The 21316-nt window shown below is 43.1% G+C and overlaps 1 protein-coding gene across 3 annotated transcripts in view; it reads right to left on the bottom strand.

The window, feature by feature from the left end:
• RBM20 (RNA binding motif protein 20) overlaps positions 1–21316 on the bottom strand; it is a 407155-nt gene that overhangs the window by 125159 nt on the left and 260680 nt on the right. The gene's annotated exons all lie outside the window — the stretch shown is intronic.

Here is a 21316-nt window from a genome sequence, read left to right as displayed (position 1 = left end):
CGGACATCCTCAAACCACAGACACACAGCACAGAGACCGGAAAGAGAACCGAGTGGAGCAAACACAGACCGGAGCATTATTATAAAGAAACTAATATGACACAAATATTGCACATGAGAATAAAGACATATATGTTAAAATGAATATTAAAAAGAAATGGTACTAAAAGCCAGACGGATTGTGGCTTCAGAACCTGATTCCACAAAAATGCCCGTACCATAATACAATCATCAGTCATATAACTCAAGATATGGAGACATTAATAAAACATTAATACATAAAAGTCGGTGCGATCAGCATAGCAAATTAATGATATGAAGGCTGATAGCAGCAAACGACTCACATAAAAATGTCAATGCTTAAACAATTAAAAGTATAAAAATATATAAAAATTAAAAAGTAGATATATCACCTGAATTCAACTATTGCTAATATAACAGTTCACGTCCCACTCTATATTTAGTCCCCAAGGGGCATATGTCTTCATATTAAAAATCCACCGGGTTTCCAAACGGGAAATCTCACGGTGTATATGACTCCCTCTCCAGTGGGGGGTAAATTTGTCAATCCCCCAAATTTTGGTGCCAGCGGGATTTTTATCGTGACAGCTGGCGTAATGTCTCGAGACACTATGATTGGGGAAAGCTTTCCTAATATTCTTAATGTGTTCCCTCACCCTTACTGTCAGTGTGTGCTTAGTGCGGCCAATATACTGAAGGCCGCAAGGGCACTGCAGCAAGTACACAACGTTGGTGGAGGAACAACCTATGAATGGTTTAATAGAATGTGTTTGGGACGTGGCTGTAGATGTAACCTCACAAAACTTTCTACCAACAAGCGAATTAACTTTACACACCGAACATCTTCTGCATGGGTAGAAGCCTGTTAGAGTGTGAAAGAAGGGAAGCTGATTTGGTTTATCTAAAACATTTGGAGCGATCTGGAGACGTTTTAGACGTTTTAGATAAACCAAATTGTTTAAGCATTGACATTTTTATGTGAGTCGTTTGCTGCTATCAGCCTTTATATCATTAATTTGCTATGCTGATCGCACCGACTTTTATGTATTAATGTTTTATTAATGTCTCCATATCTTGAGTTATATGACTGATGATTGTATTATGGTACGGGCATTTTTGTGGAATCAGGTTCTGAAGCCACAATCCGTCTGGCTTTTAGTACCGTTTCTTTTTAATATTCATTTTAACATATATGTCTTTATTCTCATGTGCAATATTTGTGTCATATTAGTTTCTTTATAATAATGCTCCGGTCTGTGTTTGCTCCGCTCGGTTCTCTTTCCGGTCTCTGTGCTGTGTGTCTGTGGTTTGAGGATGTCCGGCTTTTGTTTGCGGTTCACCGCATCCACTTCCGGCTTCCGGGGTCCACCGACGACTGACATCCGGTTTCCGGTCAGAGCCGAGTGGAGCGCATATGCGGTAGAGCTGCACGATTCTGGCCAAAATGAGAATCACGATTTTTTAGCTTGGAATAAAGATCACGATTCTCTCACGATTCTCTGTGTAACAAAAAAAAATTGGGATAACTTTACTGTTACGTTTTTTTTTTTATTCATTAACCTCCCTGGCGGTATGATTCTTTTGGATTTTAGGTGCTGAAAGCGGTACCATTATTTTGCATGTAATTCTTGTGAATGAGCAGTCCAAACCAACTGTATACATTTATTATATATATTATATATATATATATGTATACGTATATTATATATATATATACATGTATGTATACATATATTATATATATATATATATATATATATATATACATGTATGTATACATATATTATATATATATATATATACACATTATATATATATATATATATATATATATATATATATATATATATATATACACAATGTATACAGTTGGTTTGGGCTGCTCATTCACAAGAATTACGTGTATATATATATATATATATATATATATTATATATACACGTGTGTGTGTGTGTGTATATATATATATATGTATGTATGTATGTATGTATGTATGTATGTATGTATGTGTGTGTGTGTGTATATATATATATATATATATATATATATATATATATATACTGTATTTATATATATATATTTATATATATATATATTTATATACATATATTTACATAAAAAGTACAGTAAAACTGCAGGAAAGGGCACTGGGGGGCAATGTAATGTGATTTTATTTTATTTTGAACGGTATCAGTGTGTTTGGTGCATTTTACATTTGAATTTGCCGCCGGTTCCACCCCCCGGCGGACGTCACGTCGCCGGAGACGGAAGCCGGGGCTCGCAGACGATCGGGAGAGAGCTCCACCGCCGCATACCGCTCGCAGTCTTCGCTGGATCCCGGAGAAAAGGTAAGTAAAACCTCTACCAGCATCCAGCGATCTTCTTAGCGCTACCCCGAGTGTGACTCGGGGTTACCGCTTTTGGCACTAAAATCTAACCCCGAGTCACACTCGGGAATACCGCTAGGAAGGTTAAAGTCTATTAATTGCGTTTGAAAGACTGCTACGCAAATACAGTGTGACATAAAATATTACAACAATCGCCATTTTATTCTGTAGGGTCTCTGCTAAAAAAATATATAAAATGTTTGGGGGTTCTAAGTACTTTTCTAGCAAAAAAAACAGATTTTAACTTGCAAGCAACAATTGTCAGAAAAAGGTCCAGTCTTTAAGAGGTTAAACTTCCTTTCTCCCTGGCAGAGGGAAGGAAAAGATACAAATGTAATCATTTTTGTTTATAGTTACTGGGAGACTATGCTGATAGGCGTTTGCTGGGAGGCTTTTTTTTTTTTTTTCCACAGCTGTTCTCTCTGCTATGCAGCTATGCAAAGAATCGACCATATCTCAGGTTTAGATCGTCAGGGGGGGTGAATCGAGATCGCGATTTTCATACGATTAATCGTGCAGCTCTAATATGCGGGTAGTTCCGCGTTCGTCACTTCCGGCTAAGTCTTTTATATGCGTGCTGACGTTCCGGCCGGGTCTGCCTCTGATGATGTCATTTTTTTTGACGACACGCGTCAGGCGACCCGGGAACGATTAGCACGCTACCCGACATCGCGGTATCCCATTATGTGACAAGCTCTTTTACATTTCGTTATGTGTGAGTACCATTCTTTATTTCAATAAATGTTATCCTGTACAGTCTGCACTATTGTCCTCCCTTTTGTGTTGAGGTACTGGAGTTGGGATTAACTTGCAGCAAGCCCTGGTGATACTTCCTATATCAGGCTATATATACCCTACTGGTGTCAGCATATCAGATTTATTCGAGTCGGAATCCCTGAACAATTTGGTGGTCCATCTTGCTCCTCTTGGATTCATACATCGCTCTGATTTCATTGATCTCTGGTAAGCGCATAAGTGTGCACATCACAATTGGGTGCTGGCTTTCTTTTACCTGCACAATCTGGATCTGGGATCTTGCCTTTTTTCCCTTTATGGACTCTATTTGGACTTTTATGGATGATTTCATTTGCCTATAGTGTTTGGCGCTACTACATTTCTTTTTATGCTTAACAAAGTGAACTCCTCCCCCTCTGTAATGGGACCGTTTATTTGTCCTAGAGGCAGACGGATTACTAATCAGAGTATCACAATCTCGTTCCTCAGCCAAACTCCCGCCTCTATTTATAGGATCCTCACTATATCTCCGTGCTCTCAACCTATGTGAAACAATGTCACATTCCCTCATGAAATCATCCCGTGAGGAACAATTTCCCCTGGCTCTCACTTATTCTCCCACTGGCAGCGATCAAACTGTATGTACAGGATCACAGCTTGAAGCCAGGAGGAGTGATTGGCCAGCACATTGTTTCCTATAGGTCTTTGTGTACACCACACCCTCCTCTACACATCCTGCCAAAGTGACATCCAGACAGAGATGTATAGTAACTAAGTAGAATTACTTCACTACTGTACTTAACCACGCTAGCGGTAAACCCGAGCGTGACTCGGGGTAGGAATTTCCTGCTATTATCGGTATCCCCGAGTCGCGCTCGGGGTGAATGGGCAGAGCTATGCAGACAGCGCAGCGGAGTGTCTTACCTTATCCTGGCGATCCAGCGATGAGCTCTCATTGCTGTGACCGCCAGCCGAGATCTCCGCCGCTCGTCTGTCAGTAGGAGGACTTCCTAGTTCCGTTCCCTGCAGCAGCAATGCTGCATGGGAGCGGAACTAGGGAGGGAAATTCAAAAAAAAAAAAAAAACGTTGCACAAAACACAAACACATTTTATATTATATATCTGCATATATATATATGCATATATATATATATATATATATACATATATATATATGCATATATATATATATGTGCATATATATATATATATATATATATATGTATATATGTGTATATATATATATATAAATACCTATATACACACACATATATATATATATATATATAAAATTATATTATTGATTCGATTATAATTCATGCGTTATATTTATATTTATATATATATATATATATATATATATATACACACACACACACACATATATATATATATATATATATATAATATATAACGCATGAATTATAATCTAATCAATAATATAATTTTATTATATATATTATATAATAAAATTATATTATTGATTCGATTATAATGTGTTTCAAATTTATCACATCTGGGATGTCTACTAGAGTCTTGTTTTGGTCAGGTTTAAGTCAGTAATTACTAAGAATTGTAGGCCTATAATACATAACGCCAAATTTCCATGAAAAAAATTGTACCGCTTTTGGTACAGAATTCCTGACAGAATCATACCACCAGGGAGGTTAAGTACTGAAAGGCGGTATCTGTACTTTCCTGGAGTAGAATTTTTTTCTCCTACTTCCACTTTTACTTCACTACATTTTTTCGATGATTTCAATACTTCTACTCCGATATTTTTTTTTTGTGCTGCATAGTTACTCGTTACTATTATAAAAATGACCACTGCCAGAACAGTAGATGGCAGGTTTCATGAAGCTCAAAACATGTGTATTATCAGCGCATACAAAAATAAATGCTACTGTATGTATAAATAAAAGCTTCACGGAAGAGTGCGGGCGTGTGACCGGCAGACCCGATGTCCGCCGGTCACACTACGATCGTCGGTAGAGCGGGAGAAAGGCGGAGCGGCTTATGTAAACAAGCCGCCTGTCATTCTCCCCTGTGTAAAAATGGAGATCAGACGGTTCTACTATGTAGAACCGTTGATCTCTGTTTTTACAATAGGAGACATGTCCCACTACAGTTAGAAGCATGCCCCTAGGACACACTTAACCCCTCCCTGTCCAATACAGTTAACCCCTTCCCTGCCAGTGTAATTTTTTCAGTAACAGTGCAAATAGCGTGTCAAAAATGTCAGTCAAGGGTCCGATCTGTCCGCCGCTATGTCGCAGTACCGCAAAAAAAATCGCACATCGCCGCCATTACTCGTTAAAAAAAAAAAAACACCAAAAATGACAAAAATCTTTCCCTTTGTTAGTAAACGCGATAACTTTTGCGCAAACCAATCAAAATACGCTTTTTGCAATTTTTTTTACCAAACATAGGTAGCATAAAACAAATTGGCCGAAAATGTTAAAAAATTTTGATTTTTACATTTTTTTGGGGGGGAATTTCATATAAAAAAAAGTGAAAAATATTGTTATTTTTGCAAAATTTACGCTCTTTTTTTGTTTATAGCACATGATCGAAAAAATCGCACAGGTGATCAAATACCACCTGTGCAATGTTTGTGGGAAAAAAAGGACGTGAAATTCGTTTAGGTACAGCGTCGCACGACCGCGCAATTGTCCGTTAAAGTCACGCAGTAAAAAATCGCAAAAAAAACCCTGGTCAGGAAGGGGGTAAAATCTTCCGGGGCTTAAGTGGTTAATAACTACATAACACAGTACTTGTACTTTTACTTTCAGTACTTGAGTAGCAATTTTTTTTTCAAAACTACTGCTACTTTTACTTTCAGTACTTGAGTAGCAAAATTAAAAAAAAAAACTACTTGCAATACTTAAGTACAAAAAATGTTGAATACTTAAGTACTTCTACTCAAGTCACTTTTTGATCGAGCACTTGTACTTTTACTCGAGTATGGGTTTCGAGTACTTTATACAACTCTGCATCCAGATAGTCAATACTATCAGAGTCAGTTATATGTGAACCCCAGGTTTAAATGGTTGGCACTGAGATAATGTACAAAATGCTCTATTGCATGAACTGGACCACTCCACACATAGATCAGATCGTCTATAAAACGACAATACCAATCTATATGTGTCCTATATGGGTTGTCGTGGAAAAATACAAAAGTTTCCTCCCACCACCGCATATAAAAATTCTCTAGTAAGAGAGAAATTTTAGAGCCCATCAAGGCATGAAAAAAATTCAAACAATATCGAGTTAAATAATGTTTGACTGCTGCAAGGGCTAAGTGGTGCGCTATGCAGGAGTACAAAGCTTTTACATCCACAGTTATCCAGCTATTATTGGATGACCACCTAATTGCCTTTTTATGGGCTAGAAGGTGTCCTGGCAATCGTTTAACAAGAGGTTGAAGATGCTCATCAACCCATTTACTAAGTCTTTCAAATGGAGACCCGATGCCCGCCACTATCGGACATCCCTCTTACAGGAATAAGTTTGCTTATGGACCGTTGGAAGATGGAATATGGGTACAACTGGTTTTTTCATGAATAAAAAAATCAATCGTCCTTCGATCCATTACTCCCATATCTGCACCATCATCCAAAGGTTGCAGTAATTTCTGCTGTATAGTCTCTGTGAGGTCAGAGCTGAGCAACCTTTATGTACTGGTATCATTTAACTGTCTAAGTGCATCAATTCTATAACTCACAGCATCCAGAACTACTACGGTAGGGCCAGATATTCTGCCTTATTTAAATTAAATTTGGTGGGGCGTGTATGTGATTCAGACGACTCCCTCAGCTTGTCTAGCTCCTTCTCTACAACAAACTGCTTCACTTTTAGCCTGGACAGGATAAAAATATTTATCCCCAGTAAAAATAAAGGTGTTGTCAATGCCATACAACCATTTAGTTGATTCAGATTGTAAATGCTCAAGGGTGGATATTGCAGTTAGGTTGTTAAACAAAAATGATGAACAATCGTCTGACTGGATCATGTATGGGGTAGTATTGTCTTCCATTGTCACCTGCAAAAAATGTTTCTTCAACATGAGATTTCTAATAAACCGGTTAATATTCAAAATAGTGGATAGAACGTCAAATTGATGTGTGGGAGCAATCAGGGCCACCACATGGCCATAAGTCCCACCCCACCACCTGGCAATCGAAACCCCTTAAAGCAGTTGTAAACCCAGTCTAGCAAGTTTCTTTTAAATTATTCAATGCAGCCTATAGTACTGTGTGCTCTGTGTTTATGTCTTCTTATCTGCTTGCATTCTGTGTAATCCAAAGTTTTCTTTTCAATGACGTCACTGGCGCATGTGCTATTGGTCCTATTTTTCAGCAAGCTTTTCGTGCAGGATTAATGCTGTGTATATGCCGGGGCTGCGTCATTTCCTTAGGTCAACGTCAGCCCCGAGATCCTGCGACACTCCTTCCCAGTTCCCCATTCAGATGCTGAGCCTTAACCCCATGTGACTTGCTACGTCACAGGGGTTGTGGAGATTAAGCCCCCTGTTCACACTGGGGCGACCTGTGAGGCGACCTGGTCGCCTCACAGGTCGCCGCAGGTCGCCTCCCATAGGGAAGCTGCGGACCCGTTCTGATAGGAGCGACACAAGTCACTCCGACTCAGAAAAAGGGTCCGGAGCTTCTTTGGGGCGACCAGGAGGCAACCGCCATAGACTTCAATGTTGTGAAGTCCGTGGCGGCCGCTCCGAGTTCGCCGCGCGCTGCTCGCACCGCGACCTCGGAGGTCGCGGTGCGAAGTAGCGTCGCCCCAGTGTGAACGGGGGCTTAAGAGACGGAGAGATGGAGAGCAGAACCGAAGATAGGTGCGCATGCGTGGGATTATGGCCATGGAGACATAGTTAGGGCGAAAATACATTACTGTTGTTATGTGGAAGACAGACTTATAATGGCGGCAGCAACATACTAGCTGGAACATTCAGAAACAGTTTATTTGAGCAAGTAAGAACATTTTAATTTTCATAATATATGTGGCGCAATGATTATAAAGAGCAACATGAAGTTGCATATTGCAGATTAGGAGTTAGATTGTCTGAGTTTACTACCTTTTTAAAGGGCAAGCGGGAGCCGGCGCCAAGGGGTTAACATTTAATTTTAAATAAATGTAACTTCTGAAGGAAAACCACATACACTGTACAAACATTCATTTGATCAAGAAAAGTTTTCTATCCTGTTCCTTCAAACGTTCTTGTCACTGTGGTTTAAACGAACGTTGATTTGACCCCATTTATGATTAGAAAAATCAGTTCTCAAAATTAAAATTTTCAAAGGAAAAATTTGTTCATGTATGGCCAGCATAAGTGGCAGCAGGCACGAAGCTTGTATCGAGCTACCTGCCTATGACAAGGTAGTATGTCGTGCATTATATATTAGAATCCTGTCTGAAAATCTCCTTTTACATTATTTTTTCTTCAAATAAAAATTTTGATTGCCGAGTCTGATGATATGTACCAGATCCAACCTCTAATATTATATATATCTTTTATGTCCGTTATTCTGAGAGTGGATTTGATATTTTGCTCCCTAAACATATAGCTGGAGAAGATTCAATAATAAATTGTCTTTTTTTAACCATTTGCCGTCTGCTTACGTTGATAGTACTGCGGCAAAGTGGTCTGTTATCGTCTGACGACGTAGATCTACGTCATCAGACACTCACCAATCTCGGCGGCGCGCGCGCGCCGCCGGAGGCTCGCTCCTGCTGTATTCAGTCACAGCGGGAGTCGGGCCAGGGGAGGAGCAGCGGCGATCGCCGCTGCTCTTCCCCGATCGTCGGGGATCTAGTGTGGAGATCCGCCCGCTTGTGTAAACACAAGCGGGCAGATCTCCTAAGTGACAGGCAGGGTCAGATTGCAGGGTTCAGCATAGCTGAACCCTGGATCTGTCCTTGTGTCACTCAGTCACCTCCCCCCACACACGTTAGTAAGCACCAGGCATACATTAACCCCTCCCTCTCCAATAAAATTAACCCCTTCCCTGCCAGTGTCATTTTTACAGTAACAGTGCATATATATAGCACTGATTACTGCATTAATGTCACTGGTATCCCCAAAAGTGTCAAAAATGTCAGTAAAGGGTCCGTTCTGTCCGCCGCAATGTCGCAGTCCCGCAAAGAAAATCGCAGATCGCCGCCATTACTCGTTAAAATAAAAAACACCAAAAATGACAGAAATCTTTCCCTTAGTTAGTAAACGCAATAACTTTTGCGCAAACCAATCAAAATACGCTTATTGTGAATTTTTTTACCAAACATAGGTAGCAGAAAACAAATTGGCCAAAAATGTAAAAAAAATTTGATTTTTACATTTTTTTGGGGGGAATTTCATATAAAAAAATGTGAAAAATATTGTTGTTTTTTCAAAATTTACGGTCTTTTTTTGTTTATAGCGCAAAAAGTAAAAATCGCACAGGTGATCAAATACCACCAAAAGAAAGCTCTGTTTGTAGGAAAAAAAGGACGTAAATTTAGTTTGGGTATGGCGTCGCACGACCGCGCAATTGTCAGTTAAAGTCGCACATCGCCGAATCGCAAAAAGTGCCCAGACGTAAGACAGCAAAATCCTCTAGTGGTAAAGTGGTTAAACTTTACATAACTAAATTATACACTACCCTTTTATCAAGGTTTTTAAAAGATTATTTGAAACAATAATCAGCCAACTATTCAAACATGAAAATAATCATTAGTTGCAGCCCTACTCTGGACTCATTTAGGGCTAACATGTAAGCATTATTAATCTGTGCTGGCAGTCAATTACATGCGCACATCATACCGACGTTTTTTTTTTTTAGGCAGATCTCGCTGCCAGCAAATTTCTATGTAAAGACTATCTCTAAATGTGCGTGAGGCCTTACCCTAGTTTACACCATTATTATATTAGCAGTTACACCCTGGAAAATGAACTTAATTGTTTCTGTTTTGTGAATTTAGTTGCTCTGACAATGTCTCAGTTTTTGTTGAAATTGAGGGAATCTAGAATTTGACTTTTGACCAAAACCAGCTAGTATTAGTAAACCATCATTTATCATGAACCAGGATAAATGATCTAAATAATCACAAAAAACTGGTTGAAAGACAGCTCTAAGACTCAGGGTTCCCGAGCATAATTGTAACCTAAACATATTGCTGACAGGTTACATGTAAGAGAGCGTAACATGCACGCCAGCCAGATATAAGTGTTGTCAGCTGATACTGTGAAAAGAAACACATGATGTCACTCAAAAGTAGATACTCAGCCTTCACAGAGCCTCCTCCGGGACTGCAAACACCTGGACCCGGGGAGCAGCTTTACAAACTTCCCAGCTATTTACAGGTCATACCAGAAGTATCACCCAAGAAGCTTTTTCAGGCTCCAAGCTTTACAGTCATTTATGTGACTTTTATGGGATGTAGAATACAGAAATGTAATCAGTAGTCAGTGTTGGGGGTAACTAGTTACAAAGTAACTGATTACAGTAACTACATTACTTTTTTTGGTAACTAAGTAAAGTAACTAGTTACCATACTAATATTGGTAACTACACTACTTTACTAGGCTATAGGAGGTAACTACACTACTTTACTAGGCTATAGGAGGTAACTACACTATTTTACTAGGCTATAGGAGGTAACTACACTACTTTACTAGGCTATAGGAAAGCGCTTTCCTGCGTTACCCAAGCCGTGCGATACAATTGTTATTTCGAAGAATAGAGAGGGATGAAGTTTATGACTTTTTGTTGCACTTTATGTTTTATTCTGTTTTTTCAGGTTTTGTTCTCATGTTTCCCAAAGCCTGTGTTTATACAATAAACTCTATGCAGAAAGAGTGTCATGTATCTTCTTCTACACGGTCAATTAAGAAAGAGGAAAGTAAAGTAATAAGTAGTGAAGTTACTTTTCAAATGCAGTAACTAGTAAAGTAATCTCATTACAATTTACAGAAGTAACTAGTAACTAATTACATTTTTTGAGTAACTACCCCAACACTGTCGGTAGTGCACTGTTTCACTTCCAGATGGATCCTGTTATCCACATCATCTAAATCAGCCTTTCTCCACCTTTTGAACACAGATGAATCCTTGAAATAACTTTCTGGTCTCAGGGAACCTTGCTAAAAATTACTATATCTGTAACTCATGATGCATTAGTGTGATACAGAGGCGTAACTAGACCCTTCAGGGCCCTGATGCAAGAAACCATGAAGGGCCCCCCGGACCCCTGGCCAGGGCCTTTCCCTTCAAGCCTGGGGCTCTTCCCACTGATCCTGGGGTCCTTTACTCTCGTTGCGGGGCCCTTTATTACGGTCCCACAGCGGGACCCTTTCACAAGTTCTGCAGTTGGTCCCCTTCCTGCCATCTTGGGGCCCCCCACGGTGGTGGAATGCCAGGGCCATTCGCAAGCGTGACCTTTGCGATCCTGGAAGTTCACCCACTGGTGTCAGTAGTTTTTACTTTTTGGTATTTTAATTGTATTATTTTTTATCATTTTGTTTTTTTACAGTGTCAGTGACTATGACTCTGTCCATTCAGAAAAGGAAGGAGCTGGCAAATTACATATTTACTGACCACTTCCTGGTTCTCTATTGTGACACATCCCCTGCAGCAGCCAGCAAGAGAGGGGAGGGAGCACAGTGGGGGGGGGGGGGTATGGGGGGAACTGGGGGAGCACACATAGGTCCAGAGACAGCAGAAAACAAGTGAACTGGATAGGAGGGGTGGCGGGGGCAGCATACAGAGGAACCAATCTCTTCCATTTTCCTCCTTCAGCTACAGGAGGAAAAAGGAGGGCAGTGATTTCTCAACATGCTGCCCTCTCCTATCCAGGTGTACAGGGGAGCCGCACAGGCTCCCTGGAGCATGGGGCCCAGTTGCAATTGCAACCCCTGTAGGTATGCCTCTGGTGTGATGGTCAGTGGGAAGAATGCTTCTTACCCTTGTGGTCATTGGGAAGAGCTATCCCCTTACAGATAGATAGATAAAATGATCATTGGTGTCAGTGCAAACTTATCTGAGAGGCGGAAAGTACTCATTGCTCAGGGAACCCCTAGCAACCTCTGGAGGAGCCCTTGAGTTCCATGAAACCTTGGTCGAGAAACCATGGTCAAGTAGATATTTTTAGATAAATGTATCATTACAAAAATCAATATTTCCTTGTAGACTAACCATTGTTGATCCCAAGATAGTTGTTTGCAAAGAAACTAGAAACGTGTTTATATACATTTAAAAGACAGTTCTGCCAGCAAAAATAAATGCATTTAATGTTTTTAGATCATATAACTCAGTGCCGGTTCACACATATGCGATGCGGGAACCCTGCAAATCCACTGCGGGTTCCCGCATTGCACTCGACTCGCAGGCAGTTTACACTGCCATATGCGAATCGCTGGGGGTGTCATTACAAAGTCAGCGACACCCCAAGATCAGTTCGCATATCGCAGTGAAAACTGTCCGTTCGGATATAAAATGGATTGCATAGGTGTGAACACCCGTGCCATTCCGATTCTGGTGCGTATCTGTATATCTGTATCAACAATGTGTATGACTGAATTTGCAACGCAGAGACATCGCATGTGATTTGCAGAGCAGTGCGCTGCGAATCACATGCAATGTCTGACATCGCTGAAGTGTGAACTGGCACTTACACTGTGCATTTACCTGCAATGAGGTTACTTGTGTTTAGAGAAAATAGCAGTTCTGAATTAAACCCTGGTCCAGAGTTGAAATTTGTGTAAAAATTACATTTCAATTCCAGACTCTCATTTTGTGATTTGAATTTCCCAGTCAGTAACATCATTTTTAGATCATTTATGCTATAGTCTCTGCTTCAGAAATGTTACGCCACAGGGAAAAATGTTTTGTTTTTAATTGTGAATAGACTGTGCACTTTGCAAAGTGCAGTTGCTGCAGAGTTTAGTCAATGTGGTAAAGGTTCTCTTGACAAAACAGCATTTCTGGACATGATTGGATGATGGAAGTCAGCAAAGTTTCTGCACATTTACTAAGCTCTGGATCAACTGCACTTGCACAGTGCAGTCTCTTTGCCTTTAGTAAATCAACCCCATAGAGTCCTCTGGGGCATTTTGCACATATTTGAAAATCTTCAGCATAAGTTACCCTTTATTCTGTACTCCTGATTTTGCTATACTATCCATGATGTAGAACTGTGTGCAGGTTTCATATCATGGGAGGTGTTCCATTTAGTACTGGAATGTTTAGGGAACCTCTCACAATAAGCTGTTGTAGGTTGGGTGCTTGTGGATGTGTAGTAGTGGCGATTCCAGGAATACCACCCAACCATTCTCCTCAGCAGGGACCACAGCATACATAATATAAAAATTATGATAATTGATGGGGAACTTCAAATCATGAAAAGAGTCTTTTTAAGTTGCCAAATACCATGGAGGTAAGATTTTGTTATCCTCATGTATGAGGTTAGGCCTACCACAGCCATGGACTTCAGCAAGTCCCGATATCCTTACCACATGTGATGTACTTTGTTTTTCTTTTTGTAAGTTTATAAAGATGTATGGCTTGGCATTACGCCAATGTTATTTTCTAATGTGGTTTATGTCTTTCTGTTGTAAAACACTTTTCAATAAAAAATCATGAAAAGAGAGGCTGGAAAGGGAATGTAAATTTACATGCAAATTCTAAACTCTGGACCGGGGTCTAAAACAGAACAGCAATTTTATGTTGCATTATATTTTTTATCAATTCTCAGATTTCTGAAAACAAAAACTGGATTTCTGTCTTACCGTAAAATCCTTTTCTCTGAGGTTCACTGATAGACACAGCTCCATATCTTCTTAGACCCTTGGGCTTATGCTACTTTCTCTTCAGGAGTAGGACTAGGTGGAAACAAATTTGGCTATGCCCCTGAGGTAGTTCCAGGAGGTATAGATATCATTCCCAACAAGGGCTAAACATAGCCAACCAGGTAAACCAGGAGCTCACCAGGAACAACTGGAGCTCACCACCAGGAAAAAATACACCCTCAAGAGGCAGGAGCCTCTGCAACCCCAGCCTGCAAAACTTTGCGGGAAAATGCAGCATCCGAAGATGCAAGGGCATCCACCTTATAGAACTTTGTGAATGTGTGCACAGATGACCACGTAGCTGCCTTGCACACCTGAACCACTGATGCCTGATGACGGAAGGCCCAGGAGGCAATAAGCGCCCCTGCAGAATGCGCCTTGACAGGGAAGGGAGGAACCTGATCCTTAATAGAATAGGCCTGCACCACTGTCTGCCTGATCAATCTGGAAATGGTCGCAGCAGATGCGGCCTGCCACTTACGAGATCCATCCGTAAGGACAAACAAAGAATCAGATTTATCAATCGACTCAGTCGCCGCCAGGTACACTCTGATTGCCCGAACCACATTCAAGGAGTGTAAGGCAATTTCTTTAGGATGTTTTGGCTTAGGACATAAAGACAGCAACACAATATCCTTATTTAAATGAAATCCCGAGACGACATTAGGAAGGAACGCCTGACAGGATCGTAACACCACTTTGTCCCTGTGAAACACCAGGTAAGGTGACCGACAGGACAACCCAGCCAACTCAGACACCCTACGCGCAGAAGTAATAGCCACCAAAAAGGCCACATTCTGTGACAGGGTGAGCAAAGAAAGTTCACAAACATTTTCAAAAGGAGGCTTTTGAAGTACCGACAGTACTAAATTGAGATCCCACGGAGGTACCAGGGATCTCACCGGAGGAGCCAGATGGCGAACCCCCTACACAAAAGTGTGAACCAAGGAATTCACAGTCAACGGTCTTTGAAAAAATATGGCCAAGGCGGAAATCTGGCCCTTGATGGTGCCCAGAGCCAAACGCTGATCTACTCCTAGTTGTAGAAACTCCAGCAGATGAGACACAGAAAAAGAACGGGGAGAAACCCCTCGAGATTCACACCAAGTAATGTATGCCCACCAAACTCGATGATAAACCTTCCTGGAAGTAGATTTTCTAGCTTTCAACAGCGTAGGAATCACTGACTCCGACAGCCCTATGTCCTTCAGCACCTGGCTTTCAATAGCCATGCCGTTAAAGCCAGCGACTGTAAAGCAGCCTTACTAAGGCTACCAGCCTTACTAAGCCTGCGTACCAAGACCGGCGAGGCCAGTCTGGTGCCACCAGAATGACCGGAATCCCTTCCACCTCGATTCTGCATAGCAGTCTTGACAGAAGTTGTATTGGGGGAAAGGCATAAATCAGACGATACTGACCCAAGAGGCCACCAGGGCGTCTGCGACGTCGGCCAGAGGATCCCGAGACCTTGACAGGAACCTCTGCACTTTCCTGTTGAGACAGGAGGCCAACAGGTCCACATCGGGAGTCCCCTACCGGAGACACAGTCGATGAAAAACCTCCGGATGGAGAGACCATTCTCCCTGATCCAGCGACTGCCGACTGAGGTAGTCCGCCTGCCAAATCACTACCCCTGGAATATGCACAGCAGAGGGGGCCGGAACATATCCTTCTGCCCACCTTAGGATGCTGGCTACTTCCTGGGCCGCCAGGGCACTTCTTGATGATTGACATATGCCACAGCCGTGGCATTGTCCAATTATACCCTTACTGGGCACCCCTGCAGGCAATACGTCCACTGGGACAGACAAAGCCTGATTGCCCAAATATCCAGGATGTTGATTGGCAGACTGGATTCCTCCCGAGTCTAACCTCCTTGAGCCAAGTAAACACCCAAGACACCTCCCCACCCAGACAGGCTGGCATCCGTGGAAACCACTGTCCAATACAGGAGGAGAAAGGACTTCCCTAGTCGAAGCGCTGGAAAGCAAAGCCACAGGGTCAGAGAGCCTCTCATACCCCGGCTCAACAGGATCAGATTGTCTAGTGACTATGGATCCTTGTTCCATTTCACAAGAATCTCCCTTTGCAGAGGTCTGGTACAGAACTAAGCAAATGGAATTGCTTCGACGGTGGAAACCATCAGGCCCAGCACTTGCATGCAAGTCCTGAGAGACGACCGACGGTTGGACAACAGGAGTCTAATCGCATCCTGCAACTTCAGCAGTTTTGCTTGTGGAAGAAATGCCGAGGCCGAATCCAGCATCAGGCCCAGGTAGCCCAGCTTGGTGGACAGAGTAAGAGCTGATTTTCGAAAATTCAGCGTCCAGCCAAACTCTTGCAGAGTTTGCACACAGTAATGTCCAAATGTACTTCTAGAGCCGATGAAGACACTGCACGCAGAAGCAGATCGTCTAGGTATCCCAACACCGCAATGCCCTTCTTCCTGAGCAAGGCCAACACCTGGGCCAACACTTTCGTGAACACCTGAGGAGCTGAGGCGAGACCAACGGGTAAAGCCAAAAATTGATAGTGCTCCTCGTCCACGGCAAAGCGAAGAAAACACTGGTGCCTGACATATATTGGGATATGAAGGTAAGCTTCCTTGATATTGATAGAGGCCAGAAAGTCCCCTTGATGAAGGAATGCCACTACCGTGAGAATGAACTCCATCCAAATTTCTGAACCCGCACAAAGTGGTTCAGAGCCCTGAGGTCCAAGATCGGGGGGGACCTTGCCTTCCTTCCTGGGAACAGTAAACAGATTTGAATAAAAGCCTTGAAAACATTCTGACTCTGGAACCGGCACAAAGGCTCCTTGTGCCAACAGGTCCTGCACCCCCCCCCCCCCCCCGTAAAGGCCCTGCAGTCGATCGTGAGACAGGTGTAGGTTGGAAGGAAAGAACCTTTGCTAGAGGCAAACACCAAAACTCGATCTTGTAACTGGACCGAATCAACTCATGGACCCATTTGTCCTGAATGAGCAAGGCCCACGGGTCCGGAAAGAAACAAAGACGTCCCCCCACCCCAGATATGGGTGAGGGCGCCCCTTCAGACTGAGGAAGGCTTGTCTGCGGAACTAACAGAACCCGCTTTTGATCTACCAGTCCAGGGTCTCTTTGAGCCGCCCGCGAAGATATGGGTGAACAAAAGGACCGCATTTAAGACGAGGTTCCTTGCCCTTAGCAACCTGCGGAAGCAAAGTACTCTTACCTTCCATAAGACCTTTAATAATCTCCTCCATAGAGGCACCGAACTTATGGTCTCCTACAAAAGGGAGATTAGTCAATACCTTTTTTAGAAGCCTGGTCGGCAGACCAGTGCCTTAACCATATCATGCGGCGAAGGATCACCGCTGTCACAGATGCCCTGCCAGGCAAAGGGGCCGCATCCAAGGATGCTTCACAGATATGCTGTAGCCCCTAAATCAACTGATCTGCCAGCTCAGGAGGATGTTGATCCCTTCCAGATCCTGGCGTAAGATTTTTGCTTATTCAGGTAAAGTCTGGGATACCAAGGTGATGGCAAATATCGGCCTCAAAATTGAACCCTTCACGGTGAAAAGGTATTGGACCAGAGCCTCAGCTCTCTTGTCCACAGGGTCCTTAAAGGAGGGGGAATCCTCCACCAGTAAAAGTGTGGCCTTATTCAACCTGGAAACCTGAGAGTCCACCGTCTGTGGACCTGTCAGCTTCTTCAAGAGAGACGCCTCAAAGTGATATCTTCTAGCGAAATGCTTAGGTATTCCAAGCATGCGTTTCGGGGATCCCCACTGACTAGCGACAATCTTGTCAAAATAGGCAGGAAAGGGAAACACCTTAGTCACCTTGGATGATCTGCGGGTGCCAAACCGCACCAGCGCAACTGACTCAGCATTAGCTGAGTCTTCCAACTTTAAAGTTTCCCACACTGACACAATCAGTGCCTCCACCAGCGCTATTTCATGCACGGCTGCAGTCAAAGAGGATTCATCCTCACTGTTAGAGCACTCAGGGGCATGGAAGCAGACCCAGTGGGTTGACTTTCATCCGCGGCGACCAAATCCACCTCAGACTCTGAGGAGGAGGGGGATGCAAGCAAAGGCGTGGGGCACTTCTTGCAAGGCCGCTTTTGCAGGGCCATATCAACCTTTGACACAAGTGACTGCAGGGCTGCCGTCATGGCCGCCAGGGCAGACTGAGACCCAGAGGGTCCCGCAGCTTCTGAAAGTGGGTCAGGTGGTGATACTCGCTCCATAATTAAATCAGAGGTCGCACCGTGTACAATGAAAACTGTTTTTTTTTTTTTTTGCAAAAAAACCCCTTCACATCACAACCACTGTGGTACTACAAGGATCAGCGCACCAGCGGCGCTGCTATAGCAGAGAAGGGGCTGTATACCCACAGGGACTCACCACCATACACTCAGAACTGGATACAGAGGCCCCCGCCACACGTCACCCCTCCAGACTTCAAGAAAATGGCTGCCGCATTGACTACAATAGGAAACTCCAAAAACATGGCCGCCGAGGCTGAATACAGCCATCCACAACAAAATGGCGACGCCTTGAGGCAACCAGGACCCCACTGGATCCCCAGGGACTTGCAGTCCACCAAAGGGGGAGCCCTCACAGGGACCCCCCACACAGCCATTGTCACAGGCACACCAGAAAGGAGCCACCGGTGGTGCGCTCCCACCATCCAGCCCTTCACCAAACAGGGACACTCCTCACTCAGAAACACCCGTGCACCCCAAGGGGGGAAGAGGGGGGTAGGTGAGGGCAACCATTACAGGGGAACCTCGCCAGTGAAAAGGGGAGAGGGGATCATAAGGGAAGGAAGGGCACAGAAGGGACCTACCAACCAGAGGAAGGGCCCGAGTCCACCCCAGCATTCCCCAGAGAAGAGAGGGGGGGACACTACTCACCACACCTGGGAACCAAGCAGGCATGACTCCTTGCAGTCCACCGCACCCTCTTGGAATAGGGGTGTTGCGGCCAGAGGTACGCTGCGACTCTGGTCGTGACCAGGGCTATGCTTCCTCGTGAGGTGTTTCACTCGCTGGCCGGCCCCTGTCCAGTGGGGCTATGTCGCAGCCAAGCTAGTTGCACTTGCAGGCCAGACTGGGAAGACCATAAGGATCTATGATATCCAGTACATCACCCAGTCTGGCTGTTGATTGTAGTTCACACAGGAACTGAATTGATTGTAGTTCTCACAGGAACAGAAAATAACAAAGGAAGAAAAAAATTCAATTTAAAAAGGAAAAAATGCCAGGACCGTAGATCCCAGCAGGGAGCTAGGTCCTTACTCCTGACTAGGCAGAAAAAATGTAAGTCCTATAGCAGGAAGTGAGGCTATACCCCTCTGGGACTGCCTCGGGGGCATAGCCAAATTTGTTTCCGCCTAGTCCTACTCCTGAAGAGAGAGCAGCATAAGCCCAAGGGTCTAAGAAGATATGGAGCTGTGTCTACTCTATCAGTGAAAGAAAGAGAGAGTCTGTTTTTCTCAAGCTTTTGATTAAAAGTGTGGACAATTCAAAAGAATGCAATGAGGTGACAAGTATGGGATGACAAAGGCTGTATTTGCTTCTATGAACATTTCAAAAATACTGTCATTGGAGGAGAGATTTGTGCCTGAAATCCCTTTCTGTGCGTTAACTGCCTTGAGAACTCCTCTAAACTCCGATCTCGTATCTCTTACAAAAGCCTTTACAACTAAAATGTGTCAAGAAAAAAATGCTTCCATTTTATTAATCTATAGTATTTATTATTGTTCCTTCTTGTAACTTATATATAAATAAAGTATATAAGTAAGTGGGTTTCTGAACTATTTTTCAAAAATGTATAAAGCCTGAAGAAGAGATCTGAGCTGTCCCGAAAACTTGAATTTTTCAAAACCTAAAGGAGAAGTACAGCCAAAGCTCCAGTAAGCACGGGGGCAGAGCAGAGAGCCAGTGGCAGTGACTGACAGTCATCAGCTCCCTGCTCATGGAGCACTGAGAACTGAGCGATCAGCAGTTTTGGATCACTCTGTTCTCAGCCTTACAGCCAGTTGGGGACTGATGCTGCATCCACCTAGGTAAGTATGATTCCAAAAGAAAAAAAAACTCAACTTCGCTTTTAAGTTATCCAAGAAATGGCATCAAAGCTTTGTGCATGGATTGATGGTTAACATGGTACAACACTCTACTACTTTTCTATTTTTTATAATACTGTAATTTTATCTGTCAACTTCCGTCGCTGTCTGTGTCCTCATTTGGGATATTCCCCCCTCTCTATTTGCCCCATCTACCATAAGCACTGAAAGTGAAAGTAAAAGAAAATGCAAAGTCAGGCATTCACTGTACACAGCCACTGCAAATAAACCCTGCAATGTGACTAATGTGTGTATTTCCACACTGAATTTTGTTCATAAAGCCCCTGGTTAGGATGTGATTATTATGTCATGGCTAAACTATTTTTGCTCATAACTGCCAGTGGGGTCCAGAGGTGTCAGTGAAAACCAGGACCGAGAGCCACCAGCCGTAGAAAGTGCTAACTTATGGCTTTTAAACAGAGAATGTTTATTAACCCCTTGGAGCCAGCGCCTTTTGGCCGTTTAAGGGGTTTAGGATGCTGGGGCGGGGTTTATGATCATGTGACTGCCGTGATCGGAAAGCTCCCAATCGCAAGTAGCCATTGGGAGCTTTTTGTTAGCCGCTGGTAACTGCCATACAGGATGCAAGCTCTTGGCACAGCTGTATTCACACCAATGCACGTAAATATGTGGCCGCTCGGCTCCAAGGCCCACCAGCGGAGAGGCCGCATATTTGCGTGCGTCCGGCACCAAGGGGTTAATAAATCACATCCCAACAATAACTCACAGACTGCAGGTGGGAAGGATATAAGGAACAAGTGCAGAGGAGAGGAGCATGCAAAGTAATATCAACAGATGCTGCCTTACTCTCTGACAACAGGTGACCTCTGCTTAAATTTGGGGTGGGGGGAGGGGTTTGGTTGCACATATACTTATTTACTTGATGTTTCCCCGGCTGTCTCTGACCCTTGCTTGATATCAGGTCTATGTTACATTCCTACAAAATAATATACACTAACTACCCAGCTGTTATTGACTCTTGCCTGGTATCTGGTTTAAACCTCCTGCTCACTGAAATGCCAAGTTGTCAGACCATCTGAAAGATTAGAACCTGGCTATTTGTTATGGCCTTTCTAGGGTAGTAATATTTTAAAGAGGGTTCCCACTTTTATGCATAAGTGAAAAAGTTCACATGCACCAGCAGGAATCTCCAACTAGCTAACACCATCCCTGCTGGCGGCTTCTTCATGGACTATAAAATACATACACAACCAATTTC

This window comes from Pelophylax lessonae (assembly GCF_965119305.1).
Source record: "Pelophylax lessonae genome assembly, chromosome: 9".
NCBI classification, from domain to species: Eukaryota; Metazoa; Chordata; class Amphibia; order Anura; family Ranidae; genus Pelophylax; species Pelophylax lessonae.
Note: the sequence above shows the minus strand (reverse complement) of the source record. Positions and strands in the feature narration are given on the sequence as shown.